Raw genomic sequence first — 19,856 nt, 5'->3', positions numbered from 1 at the left:
AACGATCCCTGGGCATCAAGCTGGACCCTAATAGTCCTGAACAGGTGTTACTTGTTGATCAGGATGGGTCCTTTGTGGAGAACATTAAGTCAGAGTTTCCAGATGATTTTTTTTCTGGCAATGTGGGTGCACTAGTTGAATTTTCGCAAAGAGTTGTGTGAAAGAAAAATGTACTGCCTGTTTCACATAAAGTAAGGAACATTCCTTTTGCTGCCAGGGGTGAAGTTGAGAAAGAACTCAACAAGTTGGAAGAAGACAAAGATAATAGAACAAATAGAATTTTCTGAATTGTTAGCACCACTAGTGGTTGCAAGATGCCAGAATGGGACAAATAAGGTTATGCATCAATTTGAGGGACTTGATCAAAAGCATACACATTGACAAGTTCCCTTTACCACATATAGGAAAATTGCTAGCAATGACCAAAGATGTGAAGTGGTTTACTTTTTTTTTTATATATATTTTTATTGTTATATCAATCAACAAATAACACAAAAGAAAGATACAGGTAGTTATAATGCGGTACAAGGGGTGATACACTCCACTCTTCCCTTGGCGGCCACATTCATCATTCCCGGGCCGGTGCCCCCCCACCCGTTCGCCCACGCAAGGGTGGGAGCCCCCACGTAGGTGCGCGCCAGGCCGAAGGGGCAGGGCCCGAGCAAAGCGTTATATTAATCTACTTTGTGGAATAATAGTCTACAAACAAGGGGGAGCAGAAGAGGAGCACAGTGAGAAGGTCAGGGGCTTTGCGAGCGCACACGGAGAGAGGGAAGGATCGGGGGGATATATACGAGCGAGAGGCCACTGTCCCTCATTCATGTTCCAGCAATCCCATCCCTGAGTGCTAGTTATGCCGCCAAGCGCGCCGCCTGGAGGCAAGCAGAGGCCCCCTCGGGGACCAAGTCCACGGGCGGTTGGGGGCCGGGGAGGGGGCATCCTCTGGCAGGCAAGAGCGGCCGAAGCCGCGGGTCTCTACAGGGCAGGTAATACTATTGTGTGCGCCCCCACTTAGTTAGTTCGGTCCTAGTGCTACCACTGTGTGCCTTTTTTTGTTTGTTTTTTATTGTATGTTTATTTGCTGGTAGTGTGACTGGGCACCCCCATGTGACCGTGTCGCATTGTGTATGTTGGAATACGACTTTATAGTATTTGTAGTGAAGTCTGGTTATTTTTAATGTGCTGGTTGTATCTTTCGCCCGGGCGTTGCCCATTAAGAAAATATTCAGGGAGGTCGCTCGTCGTCTTTGCTTTCTATAGCTATCACGAAGGAGTTCCAAGTATTTAGGCCCTTCACCAGGATCCCTTTGTCCAAGAGAAGCTGCAGCATTTGCGCCTCGGCCTTGGCCCAGCGCAGCATTTCAGCACACCATTGATCAATGCCCGGAGCGGCCGGGGCTTTCTAGTGCATAGCTATGAGGCGTCTGTACATCACCAGCGCTAGAGCTATGCATCTGAGTGTTTATTTCCGTCTTTTGAGACACGGGCCTATTCCCAATAAGCATAATTCGGGTGTGGGGGACAGTGTAACGGCTGTCCATTCGGCCAGCAATGTTATTATGTCGTTCCATACATTTCGGATTGGGGGGCAGTCCCAAGTCATGTGGAAGAAGGTGGCCTCTGTGTTTCCGCATCTGGGGCACGTCTGCGGCGATTGAGGGAACATACGCGTTATGCGGTGGGGTGATAGGTATGTTTGGTGCAGATAATTGAACTGGGTGTAACGGAAACGCGGGTTGCGTGATACCTCGTTTATCGTTTTCATAGCCTGGTTCCATGCGGGCTGTGAGAGGGGTTCTGACAGAACGCAGTACCACCTATTTTTTGTTTGTTCTTGTCTATGTTCAAGGTGGTTGGTTAGGATTGTGTATGTTCTTGAAATATTTATTGGGGTGACTATGTTTTCTAGCAAGTCATGCAGTGTGGGGGAGACATTTGGTTCGGAGTTTCCGCATTTCCAGCGAGAGCATAGTACCTGTCCCACTGCTCCAAATGCTGTAAAACTACCTTGACCCAGGTTGTATTTGTCAGATAGAGCCTTGTAAGTTAGGAGGTGTCCTTCATTGTATATGTCGCCGGTGGGCGTATGCCCTTGTCGTACCATCCTCCCAGGCCCACCTGGGTAGCTATTTTGGCGAGTTTCGGGTTGGCCAGTAGTGGGGTCCTGGGAGAGTACTGTGGTGTTTTGTCGCCAGTTAGAGCGTATCGGCCCCATATCCAGTGCGCAGTTTTCAATAAGATATTTCGCGGGTGTTTGGGGCACTCGCGATTCATGAGGTAGTGCAATACTCCTGTATTTCCCAAATTCGAGAGGATCGACTGTGATTCTGCGCTATCGGGGCATCCGAGCCAAGTAGATATCCACTGCAAGTGAGCGGCTGCGTAATATAATTTGAATCTGGGTGCCCCTAATCCGCCCATTATTAGTGGCTGGCATATTTTAGATAACGCCACATGCCGCCGGCCATTGCCCCATATTAGAGCTGTTAATAAGCTATTCAGAGGTTTGAAGAAGGAGGCAGGTAAAGCCAGTGGGAGGGCCATAAAAAAGTACAACAGGCGGGGTAGTATTATCATCTTTGCTATGGCAACTCTGCCCATAGGCGAGAGTGGAAGCGAGCACCAGAAGGGCAAGGAGCCCCTAATGGATCTGATCGCTTGCCCGAGGTTGCCGTCCCTAAGATCCTGTGCGTCGTGGTATATGTTTATTCCCAGGTGTTTAAAAGTGGTGTAGCACCACTTCAGGTCACCCGGCTTAGAGGGCATCCTGTGTGCTTCAGGAACTGGGCGCATGGGAAATATACACGATTTTGACCAGTTTACCTTCAGCCCGGCCACAGAGCCAAATTTATGCAGTAGCTTCAGCAAGTCGGGCAGGGATTCAGTGTGATTTCGGAGAAAAATTAGTGCATCGTCTGCGTACAGGGACACTATACGGTGTGCATGATCATCGCGGACGCCCCACGACGGGGCCACCGCACCCAGGCGAGCAGTCAGTGGCTCAATGGCAAGAGCAAATAGGAGTGGGGATAATGGGCATCCCTGTCTGGTTCCTCTTTCTATATTGAACGATTGAGAGATCGTGTCACCTGTTTTGACCCTCGCTGATGGGCTAGTGTAAAGCACCTTTACCCAGTCAATGTATGTCCGTCCGAAGCCCATGCGACGGAGTGTTTCCATTAGAAAAGGCCACCCTAGCGTGTCAAACGCTTTTTCTATGTCTAGTGACACTGCTACTTGGTGATGGTCGCCCTCTGGGGAGTTTGCCATTAGGCTCAATTGATTCCGAATGTTGCTGAAAGTATTACGGCCAGGTATAAAGCCGGACTGGTCTTGGTGGACCAATTCTGGTATACATGGGAGTAAGCGATTGGCTAAGATTTTACCAAGTAGTTTGCAGTCTGTATTCAATAACGATAGGGGCCTGTATGAGCGTACATCTAGTGGGTCACGACCAGTTTTAGGCAGTACTGCTATCAGCGCCTCATGGCACGTGTCGGGCAGCTGCCCACATTTTAAGGTCTCAGATAGCATCGCAAGATATGGGGTTAATATTTGAGCCGGGAATGTGCTGTAATTTTCAATAGGTAAGCCATCGCTACCGGGTGCCTTGCCATGTGATAGTTGTTGTAGAGCCCGTTGTATTTCTGTGATATCTATTGGTCTATCTAGGTCCCCTACCTGAGTGGCAGTTAGGCAGTTTAAGCTAATACTGTTGAAGAACTCGCTTAATAGTGCTGCGGAGGGTGGGGTTGGAGCTTTGTAGAGTGTGCTGTAATACTCCCTAAAGGCTCTGTTGATATCTGCTTGGGTATTTACTATTAATCCTGTGTCGAGGCGGTTGGCTCCTATGGGGGAATTCCGGCGTTCGTTGCTTGTGAGCCATGACAGTAGTTTGCCTGATCTATTCCCTTCCGCATGCGCACGGGCCATGTAGTGACGATAATCAAAGTGCCCGAGTCGATTATCTACTTTGTTCCATTGCGTACGCGTTCTAGTAAGCTCCACCTGTGTGATTGTGCCCCTTGCGAAGTTGCACTCAGAGGAGTGAACTTCACTTTCTAGTTTGCGGAGCCCACGTACTAGTGTTTGACGTACTCCTACTGTCGTTGATATGCATTCTCCTCTTATGACTGCCTTATGTGCGTCCCACTCATTTGCTCTGGAGCTCGTTGTCCCATCATTTTGGGTGAAGTAAGAAGAAATGTGTGTGGCTATCTCTTTTTTAAATGGATGGTACTGTAGTAGCTGGGTTTGAAAGCGCCAAGTTGGGATACAAGCGCGTGGCCTACCCCATCTAATGTGGACAATAAGTGGACAATGATCCGAGATTACCCTGGCAGTATATTCCGCGCCTGTTATTCTATGTGTTAGGTCCTGTGAGGTGAGAATAAGATCTATGCGGGTGTGAAGGAGATGTACCGGGGAGTAATAGGAGTATTCCCTGTCCTGAGGGTGTAGGTGATTCCATGAGTCTGTCAGGCGGCGGTCTGTCATCCATAATTGTAGCATCTGTGAGTTTTTAGTTAGTGGGGCGGCCGCTATGGGGGGATGCGATCTGTCCATGTCTGTTTGTGGAACGCAGTTCATGTCCCCGCCCCAGATGCAGGATGAGGGTAAGTCGTTCTTTGTAGAAATTCGCCCTGTCCTTCATTGGGGACATATAGCCCGTTAATCACTAACATCTCCCCATCCAAATGGCCCACTAATTGTATATACCTGCCACCTCTATCGGTTACGCTGCGTTGTACCACATAGGAGACACCTGGATCTATCCAAATCAAAACCCCTCTGGCGAAAGATGAATTTCCAGAGCCATAGACCTGTCCCGCCCATCTCCTTTCTAAACTTGGGATATCGTCAGGTGTGATATGTGTTTCTTGGAGAATGGCTGAATATGGTGTCGTTTTAGATGTGCGTGTATCCTATTGCGCTTATTTATTCCCACCATTCCCTTCACGTTCCAGGTTATTATATTGTATATTGGTTCCTTATTCATTGTGTTGTATGGAGTTATGAAGCGCCATGTGATGTGATCCCAGGATCCCTGCCCCAGTTTCGTCTGCTAAACGCCGTCAGCCCGTTACGCGCGCCCCCTGTCTGCACCTCCTGCACGCCCGCACCTGCCCGCCAGCTACCCCGGCCCAGAAGGAGGAGGGTAATGCAAAAATGGGATAGGAGAAGAGGAAAGAGAAAAGATAATGAAAAAAAGGATATTTTGGGTAAAGCCCAGATTTGGACAAAGTGGCACAACCGGTGCCTAAACTGTTGTCTGGGTGGTTAAGTTCCATACGGGTATAGTTAGGGTGGTGGGGAACGTGGATTGGTTGAGGCCGGGCGTCAGGTGGCCCACCTCCAGGATAGTACTTTCCCTGTGTGCTCCTAGTTGTGGCCGCGTCATCCAGTAGTGGTCCGGTGAAGTTCCTCCGGGGCGGCAATCAGCCAGGCCTCATCCTGGGACAGCCGGGAGCCTCCATGCGCGACGAGAGGGAGAAAGGGGCCCCACACCCATACATATAGCACCCGGAGAGGGCGCGACGGGCACGCGCTCCGGGACCCTAAAGTTCATCCTCCGAGCGTGGAGTGAGGTCGGGCCGACCAGAAGGGGGGAGAGGGATGGACTGGATTCCCCTCCGGGAAAGCCGCTGTCGGTGATGTCTGCTTCACTCCTGGTGTTGGTTTGTGATCGGGTGAATGTGCTGGTTTCCCTTAGAATTTGCGCTTGATCCGCTTCCATTTGTGGTTTTGTTGGACGCAACGTTGCCTTAGCTCTTTTTTTTTCTTCTGGCGCTGGGGGTGATCCATTCTTCGGTTGCTGCCTTTTCCTTGGGCGAGCTGGCCAAGCCCTTAGCGTGGATCCATGTCCATGTGTCCTCCAGTGTGGGGAACATGACCGTTTTCTCATCGATGATTATACGCAGGAGGGCTGGGAACATGAGTGAGTAGGTGATACTATGTTCCCGCAGCAGTTGTTTGATCTTGACGTATGATGCTCTTTTACGTTGCACTTCCTTCGTGTAATCTGGGTAAGCAGTTACATTGCTATTTTCCAAGCTGATTGGGTTTGAAGTTCTGAAGTGTTGGAGGACTGAATCTCTTTCTCTATGGTTTAGGAACCAGTCTATCAGAGGACGAGGTGGTGCTCCGGGCCGCGGGGTTCTGCCCGGGATTCTATGGGCTCTCTCTATCACTGGAGCTTTGGTGGCGTTTTGTATTTTCATTATGTCTTTCAGCCAGTTCTCTATGAAATCCTCAGCTTTACGTAGCTCCAAGTGTTCTGGGATGCCGATGAATCTGATGTTGTTGCGTCTTGAGCGACGTTCCGCATCCTCTGCCCTACGTTGCAGCTGCGCCAGTTCCGTTTCCATTTGTTGGATTTTGGTTTACATGTCTGCCACCTCTGGTTGAACAGTTTTTGACGCCAATTCTGTGTTGTGCACTCTATCTGTTAGTTTGCGATGGTCAGCGCAAAGCAGCGAGACTTCGAATGCCGCAGCATCAATTTTCCCCTCCAGCGAGGTTTTGGTATCCATTATTGCTTGCATGATTTTGACGAACTGTAGAGAGTGTATACGTAGTGTTTCGCTCAGTTGGAGCAGTGTTGCGGATTGCGTGTCAGAGTGACCTGCAGGAGGGGGATCCCCGTCCGTGGGGGTCCCCAATTTGGGGTGTTTCGGTTTAACCATGGCACCTCCCGCGCTGCGGGGCGAGACCGAGTTGTGTGAAGTCACCAGCGGGCCCAGACAGATTGGAACAGAGGGCCTGCGTACGATAGATGGATGATTCGGGGGGGCCGGAGGGTGCTACGGTGCTTGAGCTCTCACAAGGGCTGTCCAGAGCCTAACTTTTGAGCGTCACTTCTTGATTCTTTGTGTCCTTATTTTTTTTTAGCCCTAATTTTTCACCTCCAACTGTTTAACTACTGGTGTCACCGCCAGCCCCGCCCCAGTGGCAGTCGTTTCTCCTTGTTGTGGTTTATTGGAGTATTTCTTGTTTCATTTGTGTCCTTGTTCGGTCTCTCTTATATATATATATTTTTTTTTCTTCTTCTTTTAGTTTTTTCCAGAGTTTTCTTTTCCCTTTGTATATTTCTCCACCTGACCACTGCTGCGGTACCAGGTCGCCGCACCCAGTCGATTTTCCCCCAAGGGCTGTGGACAGACACGTTCAGTCCTCCGTTGTAAAGGTGGGGCGACCGCCACCAGCAGGCCGACACACCCGGCCCAGGCCCCAGCGCACTCAGCACCCGTACCAGGAGGGGGCCCGAGGGCCACGCGTGCCCGGGAAGAAAGCCCACGCAGTCCCTCCGTGGAGAGAGTGCCCCGGCGGGCCACCCTGGGCTTGAGCCCCCCACAGGTGAGCGCGCACAGTCCTTTGTTTTATGGGGGTGCACCCCCTGACCGGAGGCTGCACCCACCTACCTTGTACGCCTCGATCCGGAGGCCGTCCAGCCAGGGCGTAGTCGGGCCGGGGATGCCTCGCTCACGGGTCCCGTCCCACAGAGACGGCTCCGAGCACCGCCATGTGGTTGTTCGGGCGTCTCAGCCCCAGCGCTCAGGAAGAGATTCGGGGAGGTCCAAGGGGGCCGCTCCGATGTTGCATCGCCGCTGTTCCTTCCTCGGCTCGAGCAGCCGGCTCCCCCGATCCGAAGCACCGGACGCATTTCCTTTTACTCTCCCCGGTGGTCCAACACGGGATCAGCTCCCGCGGCTCACGAGTCCTCGAGGCCACACCCAGGCAGGGGGGAGAACCCTCCTTGCTGATTTGCACAGCAGGGACCAGGATGATTGTGCTAAAGGTGGGTCGTGAGGGGAGCTCTTTGTTCAAGCGTCCGCTCCGGCCGCCATCTTGGCCACGCCCCGTGAAGTGGTTTACTAAGCAAGATCTTGAATCACCGTACCTCCAGGACTCCCTCCCTCATGAAAGTAAATCATTGACTACAGTCATTACACCATTTGGTTGCTACCAATTCATCAGAATGCCCTTTGGTGTAGCATCGGCTGCTGCTGTGTTTCAATGCCTCATGCACAAGTTATTTAAGGGGTTAGAAGGCATTGCTTTCTACCAAGATGATATCTTATTTATGGGTAAGACTAGGAAGGAGCATGATACCAGAGTGAAAATTGTGCTGAAATTACTTAATGAGACAGGGTTAACAGCAGAATTCTTGAAATGCAAGTTTGGCTAGGAATTTGTTGCCTACTTAGGACATGTGGTATGTAATAAGGGCATTCTTCCCAAGCCTGAGCTGGTGGAGGCCATTACTAATTTGCCTCCTTCAGCTTATAAAGATGATATCGGGTCCTTTTTGGGATTAGAAGAATTCTATGCAAAAGAGCTTATAAAATCAGACAACTTTCAAAGGAAATGCCTATTTTGAATAGAATAGTGATTTACAATCAGATGTCGACCATTTCAAATCTAACAAATGCAAAGCAATGCCTTTCAGTGGTTTCAATTCTAGTCTCAAAATTGTTATCACTGCTGATGCAGGTAGTAAAGGTCTGGGTGCTATGCTTTCTCAAGTGGAGGATAATGGTAAAGAGGCAACAATAGATTATACTTCTAGGTCTCTCAACAACTCAGAAGAAAAAGTCTCTGTAATCGAAAAAGATGTTTTAGCATGTGTTTGGGGGTAAAATACGTCAGGCAGTTTGTTTGGGGTGCTGTTTTCCCAATTAGAACAGATCGCAAAACATTAATCAAACTTCTTACCATAAGCAGGTTGTCAAAAGCCACAACGTGGACTGCAAGAATGTCCATGCGGTTAATGGATTATAGTTATAGTGTTAAGTATTTACCTGGGATCAAATATCGTATAGCTGACTTTCTAAGCAGGGCTCCAGTAAACTCTACTAATGATCAGGATGTAGGGTGGAGTGAATACTGCATAGGAAAAGTTTTCTGGCCAAAAGCCAGTAGTGCAGAAGAGTGGGAAATTGCTTGTAACACTGATAGTGTTTCATGTGATTTCAAGAACAAAATAACAACATCATGGGGAAGAAAGGAGAATCTTCATCATGAACTAAAGTGTTTTGGGAAATCAGAGATGAGTTGTCTGTGAATAAGGCTGGATATGTGTTGCATATCAATTTGAAAAAAATAATTCTGGACATTAACCACAAGGGACACTTAGGTATTGTAAAGCCAAAAAGAAGAGTTAGGGAAATGTACTAGTGGCCAGGCATGGATATGGATGTTGAGAAGTGCATACGAGAGTGTTGATTGTGCAAATGTTGTTGTAACACAAGTCACATTGAGGCCTCTTTGAGTCCTTTGCAGACAGTGGGAACAGTATGCATGGACATTTTAGGTCCTATTGGAATTTCAGGAGAGAACAGCCAGTTTATAATGGTTTTGGTTGGCATGTTTTCAAAGTGGCCTAAGATCAATGTGGCATCAAAGGTAGATGCTATTTGAGTAGTGCAGTTTTTGGACAAAGCAAACATTTGTCACGAAAGGGTTTCCAAAGAGACTGATCACTGATAGTAGGCTGCAATTTACCTCCCAGGAAGTAAAGGAATTTTTGGATAGAAATGGAGTGAAGCACAATTTCACATAATTTCACCACCCAGCTTGGAACGGATGTCCTGAGCATTTTAATGGGGGTTTCATGCTGAACATTTGCATTTCAATTAGGAAAGGTGTTTCGTGGCAATTGGAAGTGGCGAAATGACTGTGGACCTATCCCACTACACCTGCAGTAACAGTTTTTTCCCCATTTAAGAACTTGAAAGAGAGAGAGCCGTACACCAGAGACAGTCTTTGTTGAATGCCAAAACATAGATTCGACAAGTAGTCACGTCTAATATCAGAAACGCACACAAGATTAAAGAGTTATAATGATTGAACAAATGCAGCAACTAGGGAGGAACTCATGGTGGGTGACATGGTTGAAGTCAACATACCTAGAGTGGTCTCTAAAGGCAGGAACAAAGCCAGAGACCCCTTAAAGGTGATTAATGAAGAATAGTGCTGGGGGCGGTTATTACCAGTGTGACTTTGAGTGTCAGGGGCTGAGGCACTAGACGCAAATGCAAGTGAGTTGTACAACAATGATAGTGGATTTGGTGAAGGACGAGTGATTGGCAATGAGACTGTAAAGAGTGAAATATTTGTTTTACAATTTTAGTTAGCAACTTGTATATATGTTAATTTGTTTTACTTTTAAACGGGGAAGATGTTTTGTGCCTTCAACTTGGAAGTGGAGCGCAGTAGTGAAGTCTGCAGTATTAGAGCGTGAGCACCGGAGCATTCCAGTTGGCAGGGGAGAGAGAAGGCTGGGGTATCAGTGTTCTAAGGGGATTACTGGTGACTGTGGGAGGGCGGAGGCATGGTTGTTGTAGCTGCCCAACTCCATTAAAGTACACCAATTTACTAAATGTGTTTGGTTCATACTTCACAGTCCTGCTGCAATCCCATGCTGAGATCTTCAGATTAGACGCACATCTCTGCTGGTGTTCATTATTTCGAGGGCACCCGGTTTTATGGTATTTTAACGTTTTCATTTGTGTTTATCGATATTTAATTTTTGGCCATACCATTGGTATTAATCCGTATTTTTTTTTTTCATTTTGAGAATAAATGGATTTGTAAAATGGTATATTTCCACATTTATTTAATTGATAAACATGCACTCATCCACCGATGCCTGTCTCCTTTTAGCAAGCAAAGCAGCCATATATAATAAACCACTACACCCACAGGTAAATATTAACATATCTATATACAAATATATGCCTGTATTTAAAGGTCATCCTGTTTTTAACTCCACATGCTGTCTATCTTCTCAGCTGTTGGCCTGGAATTCATGAAGGACACCATGGAGACTCACTCAAAGATGCACTATTTTCTGTATTTTTCCACTTTTAAAAATAAATAAAGGAAACGTTGTTTTCTGTCTTTAGGTGTCTCTTAGGAATCTGTAAAAACGGAAATCTGGAAGTCTTAATTATTACTCATCTCACACATTTTCATGTTTTTACCTTCTGTAGAATGAAAGGCAGAGCGGACCCCCGTTATTTCGACCTGGGATCATCAGGTTACACATAGATCTTTCTTCTGTGCTACCTGATCTGCTTTAGACACGCAGGGAGTGAAGAATTACAGCCTGGCAACCGTGAGCTTTAGCAGGGCAGTCACAGCCCGGGTGTCTCCATGGTGTAACAATAAGAGTCAGTAAATGTTTTTTATGATCTTGTAAACTGTACATGAGCCTCGTAAGGACAGGATTAAACAGAACTATATGACACAAATGTTCTATATCCTAAATTGCAACATTAATATTTTCAGCCCTTAAAGTACAAACCAGCCCTTAAGCTAGGGTTCGAACCATACCCGCAAACCGCCTCTACATCCCCATCTTTGGCCTGCTGCTCTGCGTTAACCCACTCGGAGACCCCCAGCCCACTACTTTCAGCCCCCTAGATCGGCACTTAGACCTGAGTGCGAGGGGTGCAGCACACAGCTCAGGAAGACTACCATACTTGCTACACACCACTGACCGGCCCTCGTGCCTGTCAGTGCCACCTCCTTTGCACAGCTTCCGAGCCTGCATCTACCAACCCTCAACTGCTCTCCAAAGCCGCTCAGAGTAGGGAACAGACCTTCACGTCTGTCGGCGGTACCTACGTGGGCACCTCCGCTCCCTTATTCTTTGGTAGCATAACGCTCACTGGTCCTCCAGCCTATACCCTATTATCTCTATAGACTACGCCCTGCGACAGCAGCCCCGCAGCATCGATCATGGACAGACTGTCTCTGCTGGTCCTGCTTCGCCACAGGCTTCAGAAGACCCGCATTCTGTCATCCCCAACACACCATTACAAGATGCAACACCACCACTATCCATGTCAGACAAAATGGAAAAGGTGCTGGTGCCTATAGAACATTCTAGGGACTCTATGCAGACCAGATTGGATGCCCTAGCAACTGAACTCAGCTTCCTGCTGGAGACCATTGAAAGCTCTCGGATAAGGTCTCAGATAGGGAGAAAACACTTGCTACTCTACAACCATTGGCCACAGCCATCCAATCCACCGTCTGGGATCTGCAGTACAGTGTACAAAACCTAGAGGACAGGGCTGAGGACTTGAGTTGGAGGGATGCTCCCACAGAAGCAGCATCCATATCCTGGGGCTGCCAGAGGAGAATGAGGGCCGGGAACCTCTTGCATACCTGGAATACCTGCATTCCTGGAATCCTGGTTCAGATCCTTTCACCACCAACCAATCTTATTCTTTTCTTCTTCCTGGAAGTGGCTCATTGTGTTCCTGCTCAATGCCCACTATGGGTACCACCCCATGTTGGCTAAGCTCCTACACTTCAGAGACCGTAATGCCATCCTCCGCACTGCCAAACAAGCAGGCCTGCTCCGGGTGGAGGACAAGACAGTCATGTTGCTTCCAGATTACACACGAGTGGTACAGTGCAACGCTCCTCCTTCCTTGAAGTCAAACACCATCTTCACCAAATGGGGGTGCAATACTCTCTGCTTTTCCCAGTTCACCTCAGGATCATCTCCGACTGCAACACAATCTTTTTCACTGACTTAACAGAAGCCTGGGATAGGGCCGAACAGCACCACAGTGAGTTGACATCAAAACACACAGGCCATGCGCCTGGCCCCTCCAAATCAGGAAGACATTGTAGGGGCATGCAGCACCCCAAGACCGGCCCCTGCTCCTCCCCCAAGCAAACTCCCCTGCCTGGAGCAGATCATTGAAGACCGGCGGAGAGCCATTCAAGCTGCAGCCACCTTGGTAGCCAATGGTGCATCCACAGATGATGAGAAAGGCTCGCACATCTTTACCTTTGATGATGACATGCTTCTGTCTGATGACTCACAACGGGGATCCCAGACTCCTCCCCTGGTGTTGCCTCAGAGAGCATACTATCTCATCTGAGCATTCTGTTGCTCGATTTCATGTAGCTTTTTTAAAATATATCTGCTCAATGTTGCTGTGCACCCTGTTACTGCACGGTTGCGTTCACCTCCTCCCTTTCCAATAGACCACACGTCTTGGCAGGCTGGCCTCATTTCTCCCCTGCGGCATGAGCTGGATGGGCTACTACACCTGAGCTTATCCCAAGCACCCCACATGCCCACTGCTGCACCCTCTCTACGCAATAGCCCCTGTCAATGACATCTGTTTTCTCACCCTCAATGCCCGAGGAACGCACACTGACAGTAAATGCTATGCGTTTTATTTCTATATTACATGCCAACAGGTGCAGATAGCTCTTTCACAGAACACACACACCACTAGGAAGGACTGGAGCGCTTCTGCAAATGTTGGTGATGCCTGATCTAGGCCACCGCCTACTCTGTGTACGTATGAGATGCCATGATTTGGATCCAGCCCAGAGTTCCATCAGAAGAGGTGGGCACGGTTGTGATTAAGGCGGTATATATTCCTAAAGGCCACTTGGACAGCCTTCCTCTGATACTAGTAAGCACCCATGCCCCAATGGAATCAGAGAGCCTTTTGTGACACCCTCTCTGTCATTCTAGCCCATAAGACAACACTTCCCTGGGTGCTGGGAGGCGACTAGAACTGCATGCTCGACCTTACCTTGAACAGATCTCACCCTCCTCTGTCCTGTTCCCCCCATTCACACAGGCAGACCACTTACAGAACTGGGCACGCCACTGGAAACTTTTTGATGCCTCAATGACCAACGACCCAGCTCTTTTCCTTCCACTCGATGCTTCATAACCTTCATGTGTGCCTCGATCGATTCCTTTTTACTGCCCCCCTGATACCGTTTGTGCAACACTCAGATTACCTGGGACACGTAGTATCCGACCATGATGCCTACATACTGGCCCTCCCGTGGATACTCCCACTTCCTCTGATGCCCACATCCAGGCTCCCTTTTAGGAGAATGTCTGGAGGACCCTGTCTTTTGTGATGAGCATGGAGACCATACTTGGAGGTACTTCACAGAGAACCACCATACAGCCTGTACTTTTAAGGTGGTGACAAGAGGCGTCTGTGTACAGAAGATAATAGGGGGTTGCTGGATCCTTGATAGGGTCATAGTGGGCACTGAGCAGTACCTCACTAGTGTGAGTAAAGCAGCGGACTGTGACCCCATGCTTATTTCACAACTAGCCGTTTTGAGAACCACATACACTACCCTCTCAGCTCCTGAGGCAATGCAATTTAAGAGCCCCTACTACCAAAGTCCAGAGGGAGGGTGACAAAGCAGGCAAACTCCTGGCCTGGCTGATCAGACATGAGTCTCCCACCCATCTTATCACAGTGGTGGTTGCTGACTCTGGTGCCACCATCTGCACCCAAGTCGACATTTTGCAGGTGTTATATGACTACTACTCCTCCATCTTTTAGGCACCAATGAACTCCTCTGAGGAGCTCTCCAACGCATTCTTAGCAGACATTCCTCTCCCTCGTATTTCCACCTCTACTAGGCTCTCCCTGCAAGCTGCCATAACCTCTGCAGACGTGGTACAGGTGACACTGGGGCTGAATTTCCTGCCCCTGGAATACTATAGCACCTTCTCCTTGTCCCTGGCTCCCTATCTTGCAGAGATGTATGAGGCGGCCTTTCATACTGGCAAGCTCTCACGCTCCCTCCAGGAATCCCTCCTGGACTCCCTCCCTAAACCAGATAAGGACCCCATGCAACTAATGTCCTACAGACCTAGAGCAATCCTCGGGCCTGCTATAAAATCTTGGGAAAAAGATTGGCTGACAGATTCGCATAGAGCCTTCTGGAGGTTGTCCACCCTGATCAGAATAGGGTTGTCCTGAGGCCCAGTACCGCCCAGAAGATCCGCCGCATATTACATGTGCAGCACCGGGTCAGGGAATGGTTCCCTCAGACAGCCTGTCTCATACTAGAGCTAGAGAAGGCGTTCAACACATTTCACTTGGCATTATCTATTTGTAGTCTTCACCCAAATTGGAGTCAGCCAGTCTCCTTGCCTATACCCGCCTACTTTACACTAACCTGATCTCTCGATTGTGTTTGGGCCAGCTTATCGCTGCCCCCTTCCCAGTGGACTCTGGGACCTGGCAGGGGTACCCCCTCTCCCTACTGCTCTTTGAGCACGCGATGGAGCTGCTGGCCATACATATGCACGGGGAGGGGCAGGAGTGTGGTATACCCCTGGAGAATAGGACACGCTGTATCATTATATGCGGACGACCCGCTCTTGTGTCTGAGGAATGTAACATCAGACTTCTCCTCGATTCTGTATACCCTGGCTGAGTGTGTCTCCACTGCAGGGCTCCAAATCACCTGGGCAAAATCGGCCATTTACCCTCTCTGTCAGCAGCCAAGCTACACCTACCTACATTGGCTCCACCTCACTCCTCTGGACCTCTACGAGAGAAAACTTTGAATGGCCTTAGCAGACATTAGATATTAAATACACTTCTGGCAAGATCTACATTTGGCCACAATTATCTAGACAGTTTTAGTTAAAATGTTCATTTTATCCCTTCTCCTATATTACTTTATGAACCTCTTAGTCATCCCAGCACACTCCTTTTTTAGGGAGTTCGACACTCTTGTATGCACGCTCGTGTGGGGTACCAAATGCAGATGCAATTCACTTGCGACGCTACAACTACCAGTAGATAGGGGAGGCCGTGGAGCTCCCTCCTTTAAAGCGTACTTCCTAGCAGTGCAGCTTCAGTGGCTATCCTGATGGACAGCTGGGTGACGCATGGGTGAATCGAGTACTAACTGGGGACTTATCTCAGTATCCACGATCTGCCACTTCCTCCTTGCGTGGGTTCTATGGAGCTGCTAGACATTCACACAAGGGATGTGAGCTCCTTGGGCATTTTCAAACAAAGGAAACAGCAAAAGGTGCACTCTCACTTTGCAGCCCTGGCACGCCTCCTCGCCAAACATGCGCTCACTCTCCAGATACAAGATTCCCACACCTATTTGCCTGTACACGTGCTTCACATTAGAATGCCGTGACTGACTGCCACCACCACCCTGTTCTCTCCCCTCCACCCCATTTCTAGTTTGTCACAATACGATGGGGAGTTGCAGTTTATACCAAGCACAAGTCACCTGAGACTTCCACCCTTTGCTATCTCACATATATTATTATCTTATTTGTTGACTCATACTACTCTACCTATTTGTTCTCTCCTTTCTCTTAAGCTTACAGTCTGTACCACAGGACTACTGTACTCAGTGTATTGATGGGCAATATCAATTTCATTTGTTACTTGCTTTGGAAAATTGAATAGAAACAATGGAGAGAATTCTCTTCTGTTTCTAGCACTCCTTCAGAAATTGCAGGATTTTCCAATACCAGCCAACTCCAACTCCGGCTCCAGCTTTTTGAAATAGCTCATCTGATACAATGTAACCTATTTCACATTTTCTCTATGTCAGATGTCTTCAAACGTTTTTGCTTTGAGAGCCTGAAAGCAAAATGTTTTGAAGTCAAACCCCCTCTAAAACTTTGACAATATTTGGGTGAGCAGAAGGAGCAAGGCTGAGTTCAGGGGACGGGGCTTATGAGATCATTTCACGGGTACTCTTTCTATAGCTCATAATCTGCAATAAATGTGAAACTTATAAAAGAGAAAATTAGTTAAAACAAAAAACAGAAATAGACTAAAATTCTCTGCTCCCCATAACTGGGGTGTTGTGAACCCTTCAAATTCTTGGTTTCCAATGCGACTGCACCAGCTGTACTTAACAATAGTTATGGCCCTGTTTAGAAATCTATGTACTCTGCCTCCTTCATCCCTTCCTCGCCATGCCTGATCATTATTCCACTCTTGAAAGAGTCTCTCTCTTCCCCAACATAAGGCCTTTTTTATAGTAAGACAGCCGTCATTGGGTTGTAATGGCCACTCACAGGCCTGGCCCCAGTGCCGCAGAGCCTGCCACACTAATGGTAGTGATAGCCCTTTAAAAACAAAAAACAAAAAAAAAAACAATTTATCACCCCTACCCTTTCCTGGGGGCATCCCTCAAAGGAAGCTGTCTCTGAGTAAACAAAAAGATGAGCCTCCACATCTCTTTGAACCTTTCCATAGAACTGTCTCTTTTCCTGTTTCTCATAGGCCATTATCCTGAGTCCCCAAGGGTCAGGAGAATCAGGGCTCTACAACGGAATATAAGCCACCTCCTGGATTCCCCCTTGTACAAAACAACCATTCCCGAAAGTTTAAGGCTGACATTGAGATGCCTCTGCCTGAGTGTAAAAACGGAGGGAGGACTACTGGGCTGTGAAGCCAAGGTAGGGATAGAAAACTAATCATAAAACAAGCCTTCTCACCAGGGTGCAGGCTTCCAGAAAGAAATGAAAATGTTTGCAATTGGTTAATCATCAAATACAAAGGCTACCTGGGAGGCAGCATAGGCTTTTTCTGATGCAGTCACTTTGAGCTCCACAGTGACAAAGATTTATTCTTCTTGAAAGGTAACACAACAACTTTACCAGCTGAATTCTGGTGTGTGTCCTTTTAATGGACAGCTAATACGTTTTTAGGTATAGTCTGATTACTTATTGCCAGGTGCCTGGAATTATGAGATTCTGTGATTGCAGTGTTTTCTCTTGGATTTGCCACATTTGCCAAATAATCCATCATCTGCTGCATGATCTGCAGATTTCAGAAGTGGGTGGAATCTTAGGGGCACAGCATGCCCATACTTTTTTTAATTTAAGGAAAACAGTTCCCCTACTTTTGGTAAAAAGATAACCATCCTGGGAAGGCTAATTCCAACAACTTAAATGCTTAAACTGAAGTGGAAGTGTCATATGCTAGGAAACCGAAGGAAGGGCAGACAGCTTAACAGGCCTTCTTGCCAGGGTTCCAGATCGCCTGAAAGAAATGTAAATGCTCGTATGTCGTTAATCTACAAATGTAAAGTTTGCTTGGAAGCCAGCATTGGCTTTAATTGATGGAATCACTTGCAGCGTCAGGGTAACATAGATGTATTCTTTCTTGAGTGGTATTGCAAGGGAGCTGCCAGCTGAGCTCTGAAGTGCATGCTTTTAATGGACATTTATAAAAAAATGCACTATTTCAATCTGGACATTACTAAAAACTATAGTTTGGTAGCACTTTTTTTTATCCTAAACCTTTTTGCATATTTTGTAGCAGCCCATCCCATTGTGTGTAATATAAGTTTTAAATGATGACTTACATATTCCCAGTACTTTTCTGTCACATGCTGGGAACTCTTAGCACTAAATATACACTTCACTATTCTGCACTGCACCAACCAGGATCCAGTCCTGTGGATCTATGGTTACACACACAGACCTCTGCAGTGCATTAACTAACAGAGGTTTCATGACCTATGATAGTACATTTCCCACTAATTAACTTAACCTGTATTTAGTTTTCATTTAATCTGTGCATTGTTATATATGTAGTTACCTGAAGGTGGAAAACCAAAAAAAGTTACAGAATATTTTTCAGCCACAACACTGACCCCACCACAACACTCACTGACCCTGCATCCATTGCACGCAGCATCACAGTTCCCATACTTTTTTAAAGCACTTCAACCACTCAGATTTTAACAAAAAAGTTGGTTTCTAGCTCAACCGATCATGAGATACTAAAAACAAAGTGGAATGTGTACCTATGCAGTTGAAAGCCATTTACAAAGGTTGACTAGTCATCATTCAATTGGTTATATTTGATAAGGTGACATCTCTTGCTGTTACAATGTTTGAAAAGTGGCAAAATAATTAATACTATAACAATATGTGTAGCATTTTGCTGCATAATTTACTTTTTCTTGGCGCATAATTTAGTCAACTCTACGCATAATTTACTGTTCCCCTGTCGCATATTTTCAGTGGCCCTGCTTATTACTAAAATTTACAGATAAAAATATTGACTTACATATTCACAGTGCTTTCTGCCAGTGGATGGGACTTCCTAGCTCTATAAATACATGTCACTATTCCCCGTATGTCCCCCAGGATTCAATGCTGTGACTCTCTGGTCACACAAAGACATCTAAAGTGAGTGAATTAGCCAACAGGGTTTCATAACGAAAAAGAGTAAACTTCCCACCGATTAGTGTAACTTACGTTTTGTTTTTATTTAAGGTGTTTTCATATGTAGTTACCTCAAGGTGAAAAAAAACAAAATAGCTACAGAATATTTTGTTTTTTAGCCTCATCTTTAACGATGCCACCCCATTCTGTGACCCTGCCCCAGAGCACTCAGGATTACTGTTCCCACACTTTTATATGTATTTCAACCACTGTAAATTAAGACAGCTTGGAAATGCGCCAAATAACAAGGTTGCGCTTCCAAGCCATCCTCATTTGAAAGTACTTGCAGGCCCAGCGTTACCCCATTACAGCAGGTAACCACTCCTGCAGCAACAGAACTTCTTTTGTTAACAAAGAAAAGAAAGGTAGGCCTCCTGTTGGCTGTATGTGGCTGCAAGGTCATACAACTACACCATAGGTACGACATCGTGGAGCAGTACATTTTCAAGTTAGGTTTATAATGCAATTTACCACTGCATGGACCCCGCTACATCGTCTCTACGTTCACATCAACTTTTTTAAAGCTGTTTTTAAATTGTTTAAGATTTCTTAAATATTTTTTGCTAACAGCAATTGTACCTCCATTCAATTTTTTTTGCATTTATTGAAACTGTATTGTATCTACATTCATATCGGTAATCATAATATTTGACTAATTATAAACATATTTTAATTGTATTTATTTTTATTGTAATTAATAGGCCTTATACTAACCGTTGTTAGGAATAACCATACCCTTATTTTGATTTCTGCTGCTAATCTTTGCACAACACTTAGGGAGTCATTATGACCCCGGCGGTCGGTGGAAATATGACAGTAAGTACCGCCAACAGGC

This window comes from Pleurodeles waltl, chromosome 2_1 (genome assembly GCF_031143425.1).
Source record: "Pleurodeles waltl isolate 20211129_DDA chromosome 2_1, aPleWal1.hap1.20221129, whole genome shotgun sequence".
In the NCBI taxonomy this organism is placed as follows: domain Eukaryota; kingdom Metazoa; phylum Chordata; class Amphibia; order Caudata; family Salamandridae; genus Pleurodeles; species Pleurodeles waltl.
Note: the sequence above shows the minus strand (reverse complement) of the source record.